The sequence below is a fragment of the Scyliorhinus canicula genome, chromosome 3 (assembly GCF_902713615.1).
Source record: "Scyliorhinus canicula chromosome 3, sScyCan1.1, whole genome shotgun sequence".
Classification (NCBI taxonomy): domain Eukaryota; kingdom Metazoa; phylum Chordata; class Chondrichthyes; order Carcharhiniformes; family Scyliorhinidae; genus Scyliorhinus; species Scyliorhinus canicula.
In genome coordinates, this window is record NC_052148.1 from 33,829,826 (window position 1) to 33,845,057 (window position 15,232).

The 15,232-nt window shown below is 53.6% G+C and overlaps 1 protein-coding gene across 4 annotated transcripts in view; it reads right to left on the reverse strand.

Moving 5' to 3' along the window:
* Window positions 1-15,232, reverse strand: part of LOC119963895 (leucine zipper putative tumor suppressor 3-like) — a 293,965-nt gene that overhangs the window by 137,468 nt on the left and 141,265 nt on the right. The gene's annotated exons all lie outside the window — the stretch shown is intronic.

A 15,232-nucleotide genomic window follows, 5' to 3' on the forward strand; every position in this document is an offset into this window, starting at 1 on the left:
TGGGTTCTGGTGTGCGGAGGGAGTTAAATGCCCTGGAGGTCACATTAGGCCAGGATCTTGACTTCAACCCAACCTCTTCTGGTTTTTTTCCGGGGAAGGTTCCAAACCCGGTGAGGTCAGACAGGAAAGCAATTGAGCTAAATTACAAAGGCAATTAGGAGCCAAAGGCAATTAAAGGCCTTTTTAAAAAAAAACATCCACTCCTCCCCCATTCGCTCTGTGCATCGTCAGGTTAGAGAAGATCAGTACACAGCAGGAACTCTTTGGCGAGTGAAACTGACCTTATAGCAACAGTATGAAGGGTAAAGTGACTGGCCTGTTGTTAGTCACAGTGAACAGGAACAATTCTTTCTGCCTGGAGTCCTTGATCTCGTTGGGAACAGCAACCTTGTGTTCGTTCTTGGATTCAACTTGAGGATAATCTCACCTTATGGCCTGTGAGACTGCCATATCACATAAAGTTCACACATTCAGCAATTGCTTGAATCTCTGGGGAGGAAATATCACGTTCAGCAACCACAGTAACAGAGGCAACAAAACCAACAGAAGGAGCTGCCTTCTCTACTACAACATGCAGCTACACAGAGCAGAAGAGGTAGGCACACGGCTGATATCCTCAGCACAGGGTCGACAGACTAAGGATCACGGGCGGAATTCTCCGACCCCCCCCGCGACGATTCTCCGGCCCGCGATGGGCCGAAGTCCCGCCGCTGACAGGCCTTTCTCGCCGGCGGGAATCAAAACACCTCTAGTGCCGGCGGGATTGGCGGCGCGGGCGGGCTCCGGGGTCCTGGGGGGGGGGACGCGGGGAGATCTGACCCCGGGGGGTGCCCCCACAGTGGCCTGGCCCGCGATCGGGGCCCACCAATCGTTGGGCGGGCCTGTGCCATGGGGGCACTCTTTTTCTTCCGCCCCGCCATGGCCGTCACCATGGCGGGGGCGGAAGAGACCAACTCCCCTGTGCATGTGCCGGTATGACGTCAGCAGCCGCTGACGCACCGGCGCATGCGCGGACTTCTGCCGGCCGGCGAAGGCCTTTCGGCCCTGGCTGGCGGGGCGCCAAAGGCTGTTCGCGCCGGTCGGCGGAGCGGCAACCACTCCGGCGCAGGCCTAGCCCCTCAATGTGAGGGCTTGGCCCCTAAAGGTGCAGAGAATTCCGCACCTTTGGGGAGGCCCGACGCCGGAGTGGTTGACGCCACTCCAACACGCCGGGACCCCCCGCCCTGCCGGGTGGGGGAGAATCCCGGCCCAGTTTCCTCAGCTTCCCGGAATAGGAGTGCCGAGGAAGGGTCCGACTCTCGCGACCTCTGCAACTTCTTGCAAAAACATGTTGGCCTAAGAATAGATGCCCACTCATTGCCCCGTGGCTATCAAAGTGACCACTGACCTCAATTTCTGTACTTCTGGGTCCATGCAGGGATCTGTTGGTGACACTGAAGGAGCTCTCAAACTGCAGCTCACAACGACATCAGACAGGTCACTGATGCCTTGTTTGCAAAGGCTTCTTGTCAAAATCAGAGGGCCATTTTCTTCCCCAGCATCATTTCCACAGGTCCAGGGGTGAGAGAATGCACATGTGTGGCAATGAAGGTATCATTGGAACAACTAGGCATCTTCATTAATTGGGAGGGTCTGCACTCCCTTAATGTAACTTAATAATAATAATATTTAGGGCAGCACGGATCCCGGCTCTGGGTCACTGTCCGTGTGGAGTTTGCACATTCTCCCCATGTCTGCGTGGGTTTTGCCCCCACAACCCAAAAATGTGCAGAGTAGGTGGATTGGCCACGCTAAATTGCCCCTTAATTGGAAAAAATAATTGGGTAATCTAAATTTATAAAAAAAAAATAATAATAATATTGTTAGTAAGCTAACATTAACACTGCAATGAAGTTACTGTGAAAAGACCCGAGTCGCCACATTCCGGTACCTGTTCGGGTACAGAGGGAGAATTCAGAATGTCCAAATTACCTAACAGCACATCTTTCGGGGCTTGTGGGAGGAAACCGGAGACTCGGAGGAAACCCACGCAGACACGGGGAGAAAGTACAGACTCCGTACAGACATTGACCCAAGCCGGGAATCGAACCTGGGACCCTGGCGCTGTGAAGCAACAGTGCTAACCACTGTTCTCCTGTGCTGCCCACCTTGTGCTAGAGGTGGCTAAGAAGTGAAGGAATAACGGAGGTGTCACGAAGGGCCTTGGCCACGTCCAGCCCAAATTAAAAAGTTTGTCATTCGCAACACTGTGGAGGCTGCTGCGGTTTGAAATATTTCAGAGGCCAGTGTCTTTGATGCTTACATGTTGCCCAAGCTGCACATGAAATTGCATTACTGTGTCAGCTATACTATCCACAGTAAAGTGGTAAGAAATCATTCGGGAAAGGCCAGGAAGGACCAAACTCCACCTCCACATTTCAGACCAGGTGCCAACATCTCACGTGGACCTCCTCAGAAACCTATGTAAACATTAGTGAATCCAATAATTTGGTTTGAAATAATAAAATGCTGGCCCATTTTAAAAAAATGCAGCTGTTGTGTGACCACTAGTATCCAGGGAGCAGCTCATGGTTCTGCCATCCTGTGGCACTCTCAGGTTGAACAGGTATGAAAATGGCTTATTGTCACGAGTAGGCTTCAATGAAGTTACTGTGACAAGCCCCTAGTCGCCACATTCCAGCACCTGTTCGGGGAGGCTGGCCTGCTTGGTCTGCTTTAAAAGCCAGTGATTTAGCTCAGTGTGCTAAACCAGCCCCTAGGTATTCTGTCGAGCAGACACCTTCATTAGCTGACTCATAGCCGGACAAGGGACAACCACTCAAAACCTGGCTCAGAACCTCATTTGAGTTAGGATTGTGGGAAGTGAACTGGTTGCTGAGGGTAGGCATTTGCGGAGAATGGGTTATTTCCGGAGAGTGACTGTGAGGAATGGGAACAAGAGGGCTATAGGATGAGGGTGAGTTTCAGTGCTGTTTGTTGGGGTGAGGAATGGAGGGAAAGGAATTTGTGTGACAGTAAGACGTGTCAGGCGGAGGAATGCTGTCCAGGAGAATGTAAGGGAGGTGAGGGAATGACGTTTGCCAGCTGAGAGCCTCAGGCCATGGGGGAGGTGGTGGTTTAGTAGTATTGTCACTGGACACGTAATCCAGAGGCCCAGGCTAATGCTCTGGGGATATGGGTTCAAATCCCACATATGAGAGCTGGTGGAATTTAAATACAATCAATCAATCTGGAATATAAACTAGTCTCAGTAATGGTGACCAAGAAGTTATTTTTGTTTTTTTCAAAACCCATCGGCAAAGTGAATCCTCGTCTAGCCTACGTGCAACTCCAGACCCCCAGTAGTGTGGTTGGCTCTTAACTGCCCTTTGAAACGGCTGGGCGAGCCACTCCATTCAAGGGATGGGAAACAAACGCTTGCCTCGCCAGTGGTGCCCACCTCCCATGAAACCATCTTGCTGGACGGAACGTGATCATCAAACCTTTTCCAACTCTTGACCGATACCTGGCACCACACACTTGCTGCTCACCACCTCTGCAGCTTGAAGTCATGCTTGTCTGGTGAGGGCTGGCTTCCCTCAGAGAAGAGAAGTTCTCCGCGTGCACTCGTGATCCAGTCATTTCCTCCAGGGAGCTTTCCTTCGTCTTCCATTCAGTCTGCAGGTTCTCTCTCCTTCGCACTGGGTTGGGTGCTGCAATCACTGCTGCCCCTGAGAGTCCTGTCACCATTGAGCTTTCATTGCTCCTTTAGATGGGCCATCTTTTCTGCCCTCTCTCTCTCTGGTTAATCAGGGAGCTTGGATAATTGCATCGCCCTGGGTAAGAGCAACCAGCAGGTGTGTAAATAGCTTTGTAGTGTTGTCCACTCAAAAATGGTCCTGCCAATCAAGAACTGAGTCCCTCCTTGTATATCACTCCCATGATGTCAGAGCGACGAAAGTGCTACTCATTTGCGCATCTAATGAGATTTGAAGTTGGAACTGGGACCATTCACTCTTCTTGCCAGTTAATATGTTTTAGTTTTGGAAGGGACCGGATGACCAAAGTGATGTAAGTCACACGATTGCCAAATCCTAAATACAATTAAGCAAACCCCGAACAATCATCTGAGAGGAAAATTAATTTTGACACACAAGCTTAAATTCTCTGACAAGGCCCACATTTATTACACACAACAGAATTGCTTGCTCGGCCACTTCAAAGAACTGTCACGATCACATCGGTGTGGGTCTGGAGTCAGATGTGGGCCAGACCGGTTGAGGTTGTCGCTGAATGACATTGGTGAGCTCGATGGGTTTTTGCAACAATCCAATAGGGAGGTTTATACCTGTGTATGGCAAAGCTAATGTTTCACATCAGACCCTGTCCTCCAATCTCCTTGGAACCCCTTTGCTATTGAATCAAGGCCCTGTTCTGTCGATACCACGTGGTGGTCAGTGGGCAATGACCAGCCAGCATTTTTAAAGGAGGCATCTTCCACACATCAAGTTTAGAACCCATCGGACTGGAGTGGAAGTCACCCTCAATCCCGACTGCCTCAGAAGGAGCAGCACCCTTTAATTATGACTTTCCAACAGTCTAAGATGAAGGAGGGCAGAGGACACTCACATGAAGCATACAGACCAGCATTAGGGGGAGGCGTGGTGTAGCGGTACTGTCATTGGACTATTATCCAGAGACTCAGGATAATCCTCTGAGGGCCTGGGTTCAAATCCCACATGGCAGCTTGTAGAATTTAAATTCGGTTAATTAATTCTGGAATTGAAAGGTAATCCATTACATAAGACTTCAGACCCACAACAATGTGGGTGACTCTTAACTGTTCTACATTATGTCATATCATGAGCACTCAGATATTTCTGAATAAACATCAATTTTGTGGATTAATCCCGTTCTGCTTAAACTGCGTTTATTCAGGGAGCGCCTCTTCTGTGCAGGCAGCAAGTCGTGGTGTTCTTTTAATGCATAATATTGACATTGCAGGATCAACGGTGTCAGTAAACATAGGTTTATTAAGGTATCATTTGTAGTTAATTCTTTGATAATGGAGTATGATTTAAAAAAGGACGTCTTAAAGAGCAGATATTGTTCACTGGTATAGTAAACAAAAAACTGCACAACACAGCTACTGGGAGTAGATAAGACAAGGTTCACGTTGTGCCTTATCGGGGTACAGGTGTGACATTCTATTGGTCAAACCAGAACAGCAGATAACACAAGAGTGATCAAGGTTATTACTGGTTTGGAGCGACTTGAACCTACCTTTGTACCAGAAAATGGAGTAACAATGGTATGTGGCCGCTTTGTACTGGGTGGAGCAGATTGGAGTCTCGATGACATAATGAGTTCCAAAAGTCTACTTTCAACTCTGCAGCAGCCTGTGCTTCAATTTAGTTCAGAATCGTCAGATTGTAATCAGATTGTAATCTCTCCCCTCTGATGGCTACAAGCATCTTAAACAATCTAAGTTTGGACAGTTTTTTAAATATATTTTTATTCAGGGAAGTTTACCATTACAACAATAACATACAGCAAATACCATTTCAAAATAAACACATCCATGTCAAGCAGCTCCCCCCCAATACCCCCCCCCCATGAACAAATAAAACTTACCAAAAACAAACCCCCCCATCCCCAACAACTGATGGTGACTAATACCCTGAAAAAGGAAATGAGAGGCTTGATGTACCATCAATTGGACTCGAGACACGATGAAGATCCAAACTGTGGCTTTAATCAGTTAGTTGTTAGCCCGGTGGTCGACTACAGGGAAAGGCCGACCGCCGGGAAACCTGGGTACTTATACCCTGCCTCGGAGGCGGGGTCTACTTGCCTCTTGACCAATTGGTAAGCAGTCACATGACTAGTCCCAGCCAATCGGACAAGAGGCACATGACCAGCCAGAGCCAATGGGAAACCAATGCTCTGCACCAATGGCAGTGCTCACATTCATACCACCACATTCACCCCTTGTGGAGAAAGAAGGCGGGGGGGGAGGGGTGTAAGTGGAAGAGAGGCGGGGGCGGGGGGTCCGAAGACTGGTGGTATGAGCAGTGAAAATCAAGAAAGGTGGGCTGCCCACTGGCTCGTGGCAAAAAAACAATACTACTACTGTTAACTTAAAGGTGCAACAGAATAACAACAAGGTCCAAAACAAAATGTCCCATGGTCGCATAAGATGGACACGATCAGCCTGTCGGGTGCCCATGGTGTTCTGGAGGACCGTCGCAGTGGAGCCGGTGACGTCGGGCCGATGGTCGTCCTTGCCTCCGGGAGCGTCGGTCGTAGATGTGTCTCCGTACCCCAGGCCGGTGGTGGAGACGCTGTAATCGGGGGAGAGGGGGCATGTGCGCTGGGTCGTGGGAGCGCGGGGGCCGCTGGGGGGAATTGGTGTTGGGGGGGGAGGTGTTGATGTAGGGGGGGGGGAAGGCCGCACGCCGGCGGGTGCCAGGTCCCGAAGCGAGACCGTATCCTGCCGACCGTCGGGATACTCCACGTACGCATATTGCGGGTTGGCGTGGAGTAACTGGACTCACTCAACCAACAGGTCGGACTTGTGCACCCGCACATGCTTCCGGAGCAAGATAGGACCGGGAGTGGCCAGCCAGATCGGGAGAGGGGATCTTGAGGATGACTTCCTGGGGAAAACCAGAAGACGTTCATGAGGTGTTTGATTAGTGGTAGTACAGAGCAGAGACCGGATTGTATGCAGGGCGTCGGGGATGTCTTGCCAACGGGGGATAGGGAGATCTCTGGACTGTAGGGCCAGCAGGATGGTCTTCCAAATGGTGCCATTCTCCCGCTCAACATGACTGTTACCCCAGGGCTTATAACTGGTCGTCCTGCTAGAGGCTATGCCCCTGCTGAGCAGGAATTGACGCAGTTCGTCACTCATAAAGGAGGACCCCCGGTCGCTGTGGATGTACGCGGGGTAACCGAACAGGGAGAAGATGGATAGAAGGGCCTTTCTGACGGTTGTTGTGGTCACGTTGGGACACGGAATGACGAAAGGGAAGCGGGAGTATTGGTCGATAACACTCAAAAAATATGTGTTACGGTTGTTGGAGGGAAGGGGACCCTTGAAGTCTATACTGAGATGTTCAAAGGGGCGGGATACCTTGATGAGATGCACTCGTTCAGGGCGGTAGAAGTGCGGTTTGCACTCGGCGCAGACGTGACAGTCCCTGGTGACGGTCCTGACCTCCTCAACCGAGTAGGGCAGGTTGCGGGTCTTAATGAAATGGTAAAAACGGGTGACCCCTGGATGGCAGAGGTCCGTGTGGAGGGAGCGGAGGCTGTCGATCTGCGCGCTGGCGCAGGTACCGCGGGATAGGGCATCAGGAGGCTCGTTGAGCTTCCCAAGATGATACAAGATATCGTAGTTGTACGTGGACAACTCGATCCGCCACCGCAAGATCTTGTCGTTCTTGATCTTGCCCCTCTGTGCATTATCGAACATGAAAGCTACTGACCGTTGGTCTGTCAGGAGGGTAAACCTCCTGTCGGCCAGATAGTGCCTCCAATATCGCACAGCTCCGACTATGGCCTGTGCCTCCTTTTCCACCGAGGAATGGCGGATTTCGGAAGCGTGGAGGGTTCGTGAGAAGGCCACGGGTTTGCCCGCTTGGTTCAGGGTGGTCGCCAGAGCTACGTCAGACGCGTCGCTCTCGACCTGGAATGGGAGGGACTCGTCGATAGCATCGCATCATGGCCTTTGCAATATCCGCTTTGATGCGGCTAAAGGCCTGGCGGGCCTCCATCGACAGGGGAAAGGAGGTGGACTGGATGAGGGGGCGGGCTTTGTCGGCATAGTTGGGGACCCACTGGGCGTAATAGGAGAAGAAGCCCAGGCAGCGTTTGAGGGATTTGAGGCAGTTGGGGAGGGGGAGTTCCATCAGGGGGCGCATGCGTTTGGGATCGGGGCCTATCACTCCGTTACGCACTACGTCGCCAAGGATGGCTAGACGGTCGGTGCTAAACACGCACTTATCCTTATTGTAGGTTAAATTAAGGAGTTTTGCGGTTTGGAGGAATTTTTGGAGGTTGATGTCGTGGTCCTGCTGGTCGTGGCCGCAGATGGTGACGTTATCGAGATACGGAAAGGTGGCCCGTAAACCGTGCTTGTCGACCATTCAGTCCATCTCCCGTTGGAAGACCCAGACTCCATTTTGGGGCCTCACGGTAGCATGGTGGTTAGCATCAATGCTTCACAGCTCCAGGGTCCCAGGTTCAATTCCCGGCTGGGTCACTGTCTGTGTGGAGTCTGCACGTCCTCCCCGTCTGTGCGTGGGTTTCCTCCGGGTGCTCCGGTTTCCTCCCACAGTCCAAAGATGTGCGGGTTAGGTGGATTGGCCATGCTAAATTGCCCGTAGTGTAAAGTTAATGGGGGGATTGTTGGGTTACAGGTATACGGGTTACGTGGGTTTAAGTAGGGTGATCATTGCTCGGCACAACATTGAGGGCCGAAGGGCCTGTTCTGTGCTGTACTGTTCTATGTTCTCATTTGTGACACCGAATGGAACCCTGAGGAAGTGATAGAGGCGCCCATCTGCCTCAAACGCGGTGTACTTTTGGTCACTCGCACGATGGGGAGCTGGTGGTAGGCGGACTTAAGGTCCACCGTGGATAAAACTTTGTATTTCGCGATCCTGTTAACCAAGTCGGAAATACGGGGGAGAGGATACGCGTCCAGCTGCGTAAACCTGTTGATGGTCTGACTGTAATCAATGACCATCCGGTCTTTCTCCCCAGTCCGAACTACCAGCACTTGGGCTCGTCAGGGACTGTTGCTGGCCTCGATAACTCCTTCCTTAATGAGCCTCTGGACCTCGGACCCGATGAAGGTCCGGTCCTGGGCACTGTATCGTCTGCTCCTCGTGGCGACAGGTTTACAATCTGGGGTGAGATGAGCAAACAAGGAAGGTGGGTCCACTTTGAGGGACGCGAGGCTGCAAACAGTAAGAGGGGGAATAGGGCCGCCGAATTGGAAGGTCAAGCTCTGCAGGTTGCGCTGGAAATCCAGGCCCAAGAGTGCCGGAGCGCATAGACGGGGAAGGATGAGGAGTTTGAAGTTTTTGAAAACCCTCCCCTGGACCGTGAGGTCCGCTATGCAGCACCCGGTGATTTGGACGGAGTGCGAACCCGAGGCCAATTCAATCTTATGCTTAACTGGATGGATGGGGAGCGCGCAGCGTCTTACCGTGTCGGGGTGGACGAAACTTTCCGTGCTCCCGGAGTCCAGCAGGCATCTCGTTTTGTGTCCGTTTAGCTGGATCGTTGTCGTAGTCTTGGCGAGCGTGCGTGGTCGCGACTGGTCGAGTGTGATGGAAGCAAGTCGTGGCGAGAGTTCCAGATCCTCCTCGGTGGCAGAGTAATCGCTGGCAGGGCTTTCCGTGTTGGCCCAAGGTGGCGCCGCCCAGGACCCGCATGTGGAATCGGGGTCCCAAGGTAGCGGCACCCAGGACGCACATGTGGAATCGGGGTCCCAAGATGGCGGCGCCCAGGACCTGCACGTGGAGCCAGGGCCCCAAGATGGCGGCGCCCATGGCCCGCACATGGCGTCCGGGGCCCAATATAGCGGCGCCCTTGGGAACCTCGTGGCAGCTGGGGGCAGTATCAGTGGTGTCTGCGGGCCGGTCGGGGTAGCCGGGAGCGCGGGTCGGGAGGACCGTGGGCCTGTTGCGGGGGTCGGGAGGCGGGCCGGAGAGGTCGGTGCGTGGCGCGGGGCCCTGGGGGGGCCGATCCGCGGTCGCTGCGCGGAACAGCAGCGACCGACTTGGTCTGGCAGACCACCGCGTAGTGGCCCTTCTTCCCGCAGCTCTTACACAGAGCGGAGCGGGCCGGGCAGCGCGGGTGCTTGGAGAGGCCGCAAAAATAGCAACGGGGCCCCGCTAGTTTGTCGGAGCATCCCGCAGCGCAGGCCTGGGGGGATCGGGGTCCACGGAAGACGGGGGTGGCGCGTGCCATGAAGTCCAGGGAGTTGCTGCGCAGCCGGGGGCGTATGCGCGGGCGTTCAGGTCAGCAACCTCCAGAGAGGTTGCAAGGGTCCGTGCCTCAGCTAGGCTGAGGGCGTTCTTCTCCAGCAATCGTTGGCGGATAGAAGGGGACCGCATGCCAGCAACGTAAGCGTCTCTCATTAAAAGTTCCATGTGCTCAGTCGCCGAAACTTGGAGACATGCGCACGTTCTCCCTAGAGCTGTGACGGCCTGGTAAAACTCGTCGAGTGACTCAGCAGGGAACTGCTGTCTGGTCGTCAGGAGACCCCTTTATCCACCGTGAATCGTCGAATCAGCGCCGTTTGGGGCCCTTAAAAGAGCCCACAAGTCCTTTTAAAGCGGGAGCTGCCGAACGTGCGCTTAGCTCCGCATAGCCGCAACCGGAAGTCCCTCAATCATTGAGTATATCGCTGTGCCCACGCATGAGTGAAGGATGTGGAGTTTCTGCTCCTTGGTGGGCTTGCCGGCTGCAGTTGTCAGGTAACTGTTAAAACACGCCTGCCAGTGTTTAAAGATTGCAGACGCATTTGAAGCATGCGGGCTGGTGCGGAGGCAGTCAGGCTTGATGCGTAACTCCATTCCAAAATTCTAGCTGTTTAAATTGATGTACCATCAATTGGACTCGAGACACGATGAAGATCCAAACTGTGGCTTTAATCAGCTAGTTGTTAGCCCGGTGGTCAACTACAGAGAAAGGCCGACGGCCGGGAAACCTGGGTCGGGGTCTATTTGCCTCTCGACCAATTGGTGAGCAGTCACATGACTAGTCTCAACCAATCGGACGAGAGGCACATGACCAGCCAGAGCCAATGGGAAACCAATGCTCTGCACCAATGACAGCGCTCACATACATACCACCACAAGACTGCCACCTCGAGTAAAACCACCCCCCCCCCCCCCACTCGCCCACCAACTCCCTCACGGTGTACTTGACCTCAAGATACAAAACGTCCATCAGATTACTCCCTTCAAGATGAGGAGCTATGGGCGGAGCCCATGCAGGCCCCAACATGTTCCCCTATGAATAATGCCATACAATGGCCCATAGGAGGAGCCCACAAGGGCAACAGCATAGCACAGCTACAAATACAAGGGCAACAGCACAGATACAAAGACAATGGTGGATTATTGGCATAATACATTCACCACATTCACCCCCTGTTAAAAAAATGAAGTCCGGCGGGGCTGACGGGTTCATAAGTTCAGCTGGTCCGGCGCACGGATGGTGCGCTGTGATCGCCGAAGCTCATTGTTGCTGGCTCCGGTGTCAAGCCCGTCTGTGCTGGCATCGGTAGTGAAGTTGCCAGTGCGGGCACAGACGTGGACTCCCGGAGCGTCTCTTCTGGAGCTTAATTCCTGTGGACCGGTGAAGGGGGGATGGTGGGCGGGAGGGAGCGCGGGAGCCATGTAGGGGCGGGGGCGCTGGTCATGGTAGATTGGGCGGGATATGGTGGAGGGGCGGTGGTGGTGGTGGTGGAACCGGCGGGCACCAGGTCCCAGAAGGAGACCGTATCCTGTCGGCCATCGGGGTGTTCTGGGGGTTGGAGTGTAGGAGCTGGACCCTCTCTACCAGATGATCGGACTTATGGCTCCTGATGTGTTTTCTGAGTAGGACCAGCCCCGGTGTCTTTAGCCAGGACGGACGTGAGGCCCCTGAGGTGGATCTCCTAGGGAAAACAAATAGGCGGTCATGAGGGGTCTCGTTTGTGGCCGTGCAAAGTAGGGACCTAATAGAGAGGAGCGCATCGGGGAGGACCTCCTGCCTGTGACAAACTGGGGAGATTCCTGGACCAAAGGGTCAGTAGGACGGTCTTCCAGACCGTTACGTTCTCCTTCTCCACCTGCCCGTTTCCCCTGGGGTTATAACTGGTCATCCTGCTCAAGGCGATGCTCTTACTGAGCAGGTACTGACGCAGTTCGTCACTCATGAATGACGAGCCCAGGTCACTGTGGACGTAATTGGGGAAACCAAACGGGGTGAAGACATTATATAGGGCTTGAATTACGGTGGACATGGTCATGTCGGGGCAAGGGATTGCAAAGGGGAAGCGGGAGAACTCATCAATAATATTGAGGAAATATGTATTGCGGTTATTGGAGGGGAGGGGCCCTTTGAAATTGATGCTGAGGCGCTTAAAGGGCCGGGATGCCTTTACCAGGTGGGCCTTATCTGGTCGATAGAAGTGCGGTTTACACTCCGCACAGATCTGGCAGTCCCTGGTCATGGCTCTGACCTCCTCGGCAGAGTAGGGCAGGTTGTGGGCCTTGATATAGTGGATAAGCCGGATGATCCCCGGGTGGCAGAGGTCATCGTGGATAGCCCGTAGTCGGTCATCTTGTGCGCTGGCGCATGTGCATCCAGGGGCTGGTTTAGCTCACCAGGCTAAATCGCTGGCTTTTAAAGCAGACCAAGCAGGCCAGCAGCACGGTTCAATTCCCGTACCAGCCTCCCCGGACAGGCGCCGGAATGTGGCGACTAGGGGCTTTTCACAGTAACTTCATTGAAGCCTACTTGTGACAATAAGCGATTTTCATTTCATTTTCATTTTCATCTGGGGGCTCGTTGAGCTTCCCAGGACAATAGACTATATCGTAATTATAGGTGGAGAGTTCGATCCTCCGCCTCAAGATCTTATCGTTCTTGATTTTGCCCCGCTGCGTATTGTCGAATGTGAAGGCTACCGATTGTTGGTCGATGACGAGGGTAAACCTCCTACCAGCGAGGTAGTGCCTCCAGTGCCGTACAGCTTCCACGATGGCTTGGGCCTCCTTCTCGACTGAGGAGTGCCGAATTTCGGAGGTGGTAAGGGTGCGCGAAAAAAACGCTACCGGTCTGCCTGCTTGATTGAGGGTAGTTGCGAGAGCGACATCTGATGCGTCGCTCTCCACCTGGAAGGGGACAGACGCATCCACCGTGAGCACCATGGCTTTGCCGATGTCCGCCTTGATGCAGCCAAATTCCTGGCGGGCCTCAGTTGCCAGTGGGAAGATGGTGGCCTTGATTAGTGGGCGGGCTTTGTCCGCATAGTTGGGGACCCACTGGGCATAATATGAAAAGAACCCGAGGCACCTCGTCAGGGCCTTGGGGCAGTGGGGAAGGGGGAGTTGCAGGAGGGGGCGCATCCTGTCAGGGGCAGGTCCTAGAACCCCGTTTTCCACAACATAGCCGAGGATGGCTAGTCTGGTTGTGCGGAAAACGCATTCCTCCTTGTTGTAAGTGAGGCTTAGGGTTTGGGCGGTTTGGAGAAATCTGTGGAGGTTGGCGTCGTAGTCCTGCTGATCATGGCCGCAGATGGTGACATTGTCCAAGTACGGAAATGTGGCCCGCAGCCCGTACTTGTCCACCATTCGGTCCATTGTTCTTTGGAACACCGAGACCCCATTTGTGATGCCAATGGGGACCCAGAGGAAGTGGAAAAGGTGGCCGTCTGCCTCAAAAGACGGTGAGGCAGATGGTGTCCAGGATGGCGGCCCCCATGGATCGCACGTGGCCAGCCGCGTGGGGGAGGATGGCCAGGATGGCCATCAATGCTGTGAGGGCTGGAAGATGGCTGATGATGCGTCTACAGGGGGCGGAGTCGGCAGACACGCTGCCACACTGCGGGGTCTGCGGGCCTGTGAATCTGAGGGTCAGACCTGCAGTTTAGAGTTCTTGGACCTGGCCAGGCAAACTTTGGCGAAATGTCCTTTTCTCCCGCAGCTGCTGCAGTTCGCGTTACGGGCCAGGCATTGCTGCCGGGGGTGTTGGAACTGGCCGCAGATATAACAGGGTAGCCCCCCCCATGGTGGGCGGGCTGCTGCGCGACACAGGCCTGGGGTAGTCTTTGGTCGAGGGGGTCGCGTGGTCAGCCAGGAACGCGTTAAGGCTCTGGAACGCTACTTCCAGAGAAGAGGCTAACTTTACTGCCTGATCCAAGACCAGGGCCCCTTTTTCGAGTAGGCGCTGTCTCACGTAGTTGGACCGGACTCCCGCCACGTAAACATCTCGGACGGCGAGTTCCAAATGTTGAGTGGCCGTAACGGCCTGGTAGTTGCTGCTGCATGCGAGGACTTTGAGGTTGCATAGGTAGTCTTTTAGCGATTCCCCGGGACGCTGGCGCGAGTGGTGAGCATGTGTCGCGCGTATATCTCGTTCACAGGCCGTACATAGAAGCGTTCAAGCATCGCGAGGGCGTCTGCGTAGGAAGAAACCTCGTCGAGTTGAACAGAGATTCGATGACTCACCCGTGCATGGAGGAGGCTCAGCTTCTATTCATCGGTGACGGACGACATGGAGGAGGCTGCGAGATAGGCCTAGAAGCAGCGAAGCCAATGCGAAAAAATTTATTTCGCCTCCGCGGCCTGCGGATTGAGTTCCAGTCGGTCAGGTTTGAGGGCCGATTCCATAGTTGCGTTTAAGTTGATTAAATTGATGCGACCATCAATTCACTCGAGACATGAGTAGAAGTAAACCGTGGCTTTAATCAACTTAGAACAGTGCCTGACTGCCCACAAGGGCAACAGCATAGCACAGATACAAATACAAGGGCAACAGAACAGATACAAATACAATGGTGAATTACTGACATAATACATTCACCACAACCCCGTCCTTGTTCACCCCCGTCTGCAGCACTGGTGAGTCCAATACACCGAAAATGACCACCGAAAAGGCACAGTGGCACTGTGGTTAGCACTGCTGCCTCACAGTGGCAGAGACCTGGATTCAGTTCCAGCCTGCGGTGACTGTTCGGAGTTTGCACTTTCTTCCCGTGTCTGCGTGGGTTTCCTCCGGGTGCTCCGGTTTCCTCCCACAGTCCAAAGATGTGCAGATTAGCTGGGATGGCCAGGCTAAATTGTCCCTTAGTGTCTAAAGATGCGCAAGTTAGGTGGGGTCATGGGTTTACGGGGATAGGGTGGGGAACTGGACCCCATCCTAGGTAGGGTGCTCTTTCAGAGGGTCGGTGCATACTCAATGTGTCGAATGACCTCCTTCTACACTGCAGGAATTCTATGGAATCCCCGGAATCCCTGACATGGTGCTGAAAAAGGAGTCCCTGAAGCTCTCAAGTTCAGGGCAAGACCAAAACATGTGTGCATGATTCGCCGGTCCCCTACCACAACATTCGCACCTATCCTCCACTCCCAAGACGAAACCACTCATCTGTGCCCTGGTCAAGTGCATCCTGTGCATTACCTAGCACTGGATCAAGCTGAGGCTTGCACAAGAGACGGTGGACCCTGTGAAGAGTGAAGAG